This window comes from Oncorhynchus keta, unplaced genomic scaffold, assembly GCF_023373465.1.
Source record: "Oncorhynchus keta strain PuntledgeMale-10-30-2019 unplaced genomic scaffold, Oket_V2 Un_scaffold_17242_pilon_pilon, whole genome shotgun sequence".
Lineage (NCBI taxonomy): Eukaryota > Metazoa > Chordata > Actinopteri > Salmoniformes > Salmonidae > Oncorhynchus > Oncorhynchus keta.
Window position 1 is genome coordinate 411,588 of NW_026290817.1, and position 6,000 is coordinate 417,587.

The 6,000-nt window shown below is 39.9% G+C and overlaps 1 long non-coding RNA gene across 1 annotated transcript; it reads left to right on the forward strand.

Moving 5' to 3' along the window:
• The first annotated feature begins 1,065 nt into the window (after positions 1-1,065).
• On the forward strand, positions 1,066-1,476 carry LOC127927667 (uncharacterized). Its single transcript, XR_008128336.1, has 3 exons — positions 1,066-1,145; positions 1,226-1,345; positions 1,398-1,476. It is a non-coding gene; the product is annotated as an uncharacterized LOC127927667 (long non-coding RNA).
• Positions 1,477-6,000: the final 4,524 nt, after the last annotated feature.

Here is a 6,000-nt window from a genome sequence, read left to right on the forward strand (position 1 = left end):
TAAGCAGTATCTTCTCAGAAAACATAACCTCGATGAAGTGAATATAAACAAATATATCTTAAAAAGCTCTTGAAACAGTTTATTGACATAAATAATAGACAATCTGGTATTCAAAACATAGTTTCATATAATCCAAACATGTGACAGTTAATTAAGGAATTGACCAGAGAGAAGCAGAGAAACATTCAGTCAATTCTACCTTTCTAGAAATATGTGATGACAATATCATCCAAATCACCAATTTTACTTTTCTCCGTCTCTAAGGAGCACCAAGAAAGCAGATATTCTCATTTAGAAACTTCACATCAGCCAGATATCGTATTGTATTCACATTTTGATAGTGACACACCAATGTGTAATCTGAGTAGGTCATTACAAGCAAATAAAACACATGAAATGTAAGAAATTATTGTTGTACAGATTTAAGGCAGGTATCGGTAATCAGAGTGTAAAATCAACAGTGTTTTCATAGAATGCTGTAAAGTCAAAAGATTTGTTGGAAAAACATTATCCTACATACATATTCAACTTGCTGTACAACCTCCATTATATGGTCAAACAGTGGTTCACAACTTCTAAGTGTAGGCTTTCATAAATGATCAACATAAGATGACTAGCTTGGGTTCAAGCTATATCTATATCCATATCCATTACGTTTAGCATTTTAGTCTTGAGGTAAATCTAAACCGTTAGCTTTAAAGTAGCAGTGTAGTAGGATAGTGGTAAGGCTAGAGTGTAACATCACGCTGACTAAACTAGTATGTGTACAGTATAGCCGTATGCCTCAGATGAGGTAGACCATCAAATTAAAATAACAATTATCACACTCAAACACAAATAACAATGTACATAAATGACCAAGATAATGAGATAAAACACGCCGTTAAAAGAAAATACTAAATACACGGAGAGGTTTTCTTCTCCACAGAGGGGCGACTGACAAGTGTAGAAAACCATGGCGATAATAGAACAGTGAGAATGAATCGGTTGTTGAGTTGAACAAACTTCTCTGTATGAAGCTTTTGAAGTGTTTGTATGGTGTCCATATTAGGACAGACACACCTGACGAGACTGAGGCTGAACCCATACTGAAGCAGACAATCAGGTGAACCTAGAGGTGAACCCATAGTGAAGCAGACAATCAGGTGAACCTAGAGGTGAACCCATACTGAAGCAGACAATCAGGTGAACCTAGAGGTGAACCCATAGTGAAGCAGACAAGCAGGTGAACCTAGAGGTGAACCCATAGTGAAGCAGACAATCAGGTGAACCTAGAGGTGAACCCATAGTGAAGCAGACAATCAGGTGAACCTAGAGGTGAACCCATAGTGAAGCAGACAATCAGGTGAACCTAGAGGTGAACCCATAGTGAAGCAGACAATCAGGTGAACCTAGAGGTGAACCCATAGTGAAGCAGACAATCAGGTGAACCTAGAGGTGAACCCATAGTGAAGCAGACAAGCAGGTGAACCTAGAACTCATGGTAACCGTTCAGAGTATAAATGGACTTGATTTGAGACTGGAAGCTGCTTTTAAAGTGTACAACAATGTACTGATACTTCAGCTTCAATACGAAGGCAGTCATCTTGATGTTACAAGAGCAAAAACAACATCCATGACTGTCTTGACCAATCTACTTCAATGGATAAACATTGAAGCTGATTTCTTTTTCAAACGACATCTATTACAACATGCTTCTGCAACTCAACATAACAAGAGGAAAAACATTCATGACTATGAAGTAAAGGCCCACTGAAAGTCAAAAACCATTCATGACTATGAAGTAAAGGCCCACTGCAGTCAAAAACCATTCATGACTATGAAGTAAAGGCCCACTGCAGTCAAAAACCATTCATGACTATGAAGTAAAGGCCCACTGCAGTCAAAAACCATTCATGACTATGAAGTAAAGGCCCACTGCAGTCAAAAACCATTCATGACTATGAAGTAAAGGCCCACTGAAAGTCAAAAACCATTCATGACTATGAAGTAAAGGCCCACTGCAGTCAAAAACCATTCATGACTATGAAGTAAAGGCCCACTGCAGTCAAAAACCATTCATGACTATGAAGTAAAGGCCCACTGCAGTCAAAAACCATTCATGACTATGAAGTAAAGGCCCACTGCAGTCAAAAACCATTCATGACTATGAAGTAAAGGCTCACTGCAGTCAAAAACCATTCATGACTATGAAGTAAAGGCCCACTGCAGTCAAAAACCATTCATGACTATGAAGTAAAGGCCCACTGCAGTCAAAAACCATTCATGACTATGAAGTAAAGGCCCACTGCAGTCAAAAACCATTCATGACTATGAAGTAAAGGCCCACTGCAGTCAAAAACCATTCATGACTATGAAGTAAAGGCCCACTGCAGTCAAAAACCATTCATGACTATGAAGTAAAGGCCCACTGCAGTCAAAAACCATTCATGACTATGAAGTAAAGGCCCACTGCAGTCAAAAACCATTCATGACTATGAAGTAAAGGCCCACTGCAGTCAAAAACCATTCATGACTATGAAGTAAAGGCCCACTGCAGTCAAAAACCATTCATGACTATGAAGTAAAGGCCCACTGAAAGTCAAAAACCATTCATGACTATGAAGTAAAGGCCCACTGAAAGTCAAAAACCATTCATGACTATGAAGTAAAGGCCCACTGCAGTCAAAAACCATTCATGACTATGAAGTAAAGGCCCACTGCAGTCAAAAACCATTCATGACTCATGTTAACCTACTGCAGTCAAAAACCATTCATGACTATGAAGTAAAGGCCCACTGCAGTCAAAAACCATTCATGACTATGAAGGTGAAGTCAAAAACCCATGACTATGAAGTAAAGGCCCACTGCAGTCAAAAACCATTCATGACTATGAAGTAAAGGCCCACTGAAAGTCAAAAACCATTCATGACTATGAAGTAAAGGCCCACTGAAAGTCAAAAACCATTCATGACTATGAAGTAAAGGCCCACTGAAGTCAAAAACCATTCATGACTATGAAGTAAAGGCCCACTGCAGTCAAAAACCATTCATGACTATGAAGTAAAGGCCCACTGCAGTCAAAAACCATTCATGACTATGAAGTAAAGGCCCACTGCAGTCAAAAACCATTCATGACTATGAAGTAAAGGCCCACTGAAAGTCAAAACCATTCATGACTATGAAGTAAAGGCCCACTGCAGTCAAAAACCATTCATGACTATGAAGTAAAGGCAAAAAACAATTCACTGAGTAAACTTCAGCTTCAAAACCATTCATGACTATGAAGTAAAGGCCCACTGAAAGTCAAAAAACATTCATGACTATGAAGTAAAGGCCCACTGCAGTCAAAAAAACCATTCATGACTATGAAGTAAAGGCCCACTGCAGTCAAAAACCATTCATGACTATGAAGTAAAGGCCCACTGAAAGTCAAAAACCATTCATGACTATGAAGTAAAGGCCCACTGAAAGTCAAAAACCATTCATGACTATGAAGTAAAGGCCCACTGAAAGTCAAAAACCATTCATGACTATGAAGTAAAGGCCCACTGCAGTCAAAAACCATTCATGACTATGAAGTAAAGGCCCACTGCAGTCAAAACCATTCATGACTATGAAGTAAAGGCCCACTGCAGTCAAATATATATATATATAGATATGTATATAGTCTTAGCAAAATTCATCCTTGAGAAATGTCTATTTGCTAAGAAGCTATTTTTGTTTTTTTTTGACCATTTTAATTGAAAACAATCACAGTAAGGTACTTAATTGTTACCCAAAAATGATTTGCTATTTAGATAAAAACAGGTGCATTGGACCTTTCACCGATCTCCTTCAAGAGAGTTTGCTCTGAAAACACACACCATAACATACTACTAGCCTGAAATCCACAATGGTGAAAGGATACATCTCAGCTTGGTTTCAAGGCTAACAGACTAACCACATCAAGCCATCATCATTCATCTAAGGACGGGTGTTGGAATGTGGAAATTAGTACAAGTTAATACAACACATCAGAGGATTCATTATTTGAAATGAAATATTAATCAGTATAGCAAACAATCTTCTAATGAACACTAGAGGGCCCTGTCCACTTACAAATGAAGTAAGGACACGAGACACAGCTCACCATATTCTGTGTCATTCTGCCTATGGCTGTGTTTACACAGGCAGACAATTCTGATATTTTGCTGTAATATTGGTCTTTTGACCACTAAGATCTTTTTCCAATAATTGGGCAAAAGAATCAGAATTGGACTTCCTGAGTAAACGCAGCCTTTGTGTCTTACTTCCGGCAGTATCATTGAGCCACATAAAATGTTCACGTTGAGATGCCAACCAAACGAGCATGCAGTAACAGTGTGACATGGAAATAAAGAAATGCCCCAATGTTGTTAACCAATTAGCTAATGTCTTCTGTAAAAGTCAAAGGGTTGAATATGCAGTTACCTCATTGACATATCATGACCTGAGCCATACATATCACCAAGCACAGGAGGTTGGTGGCAACATTAATTGGGGAGGACGGCCTCATAGTAATGGCTGGAGCAGAATGGTGTCAAATACATCAAACACATGGTTTCCATGGGTTTCCATGGTTTCCATGTGTTTGATGCCATTCCATTTGTTCCGTTCAGACATTATTATGAGCCGTTTTCCCCTCAGCAGCCTCCACTGTCACCAAGCTATCTTCAAAGACCCTCGATCAATTTGATTCTCTGAAATACTAAGAGAAAATCTCCAACTCAAAGAAATGGGAGCGCAGGAGTGTGACATTGTTTTTAATTTTTGACCCCTTTTTAACCCCAATTTCGTCATATCCAATTGGTAGTTACAGGCTTGTCCCATCACTTCACTGCAACTCCGGTATGGACTCGGGAGAGGTGAAGGTCTAGAGCCATGCGTCCTCCGAAACACAACCCTGCCAAGCTGCACTGCTTCTTGACACACGGCTCGCTTAACCCAGAAGCCAGCCGCACCAATGTGTCGGAGAAAACGCTGGGACAAATTGTGTGCTGCCTCACGGGTCTTCCGGTCACGGCCGGCTGTGACACAGTCTGGGATCAAACCCGGGTCTGTAGTGACGCCTCAAGCACTGTGATGCAGTGCCTTAGACCGATAAAAGAAGGCAAAAGAGACCATTTAAACATCACAAAGTGTCAGCTCCACCCACGTACTTTCTCCAACTTAAATAATTGCCTTTGAGGGTCCAGATCTAATCAAACCTACATCAAGTCTCCCAAGGCAGACATTGCCTCCCACAATGTATGCAGTACTGTCTCCCAAGGCAGACGGATTGCCTCCCACAATGTATCCAGTACTGCTCCCAAGGCAGACGGATTGCCTCCCACAATGTATCCAGTACTGCTCCCAAGGCAGACGGATTGCCTCCCACAATGTATCCACTGCTCCCAAGGCAGACGGATTGCCTCCCACAATGTATCCTACTGCCTAGGGTTGGTTTAAGGAGACGACAATAATATAGTTATTATATAGTACCTTTGTTTAACTACTGAATGCGTCTGGTCAAAAACATCATCGATCTTATCGTACAGTCTCTATGACCGGGTTTTAGGTCACAGTCAAAATGAAACACCTAAGGGCATGTTTGTTTTTGAGGCCTGAGTGACAGTTAACATTAGGTCACTGGGAAACACAACAAATAAATAACTAAAAACTGCAGTCTTAAAAACACCTACAGTGACAAACAATGTTTGTGAGGGAGAAATATGAATTGAGGCCTGTACAGATATTGACAGAAAATAAGAGTTCAAGTAAAGACCCACAAGAATACTGATAACATTGGAGAAGTAAAGATATTTCATTCATGTCCTTCATTCTTAGCTAGAGGAATATTACTCCATTAGACCAAAGAAACCACAACAAATAAGTTCTGATAACTAAATAACTGCAGTCTTAAAACACACCAACATAATATATATGTATACAGTGACAAACAATGACTACATGGTCAAACAGGTGATGGAGAAATAATCTGAGCCTGTAATGTACAGATAT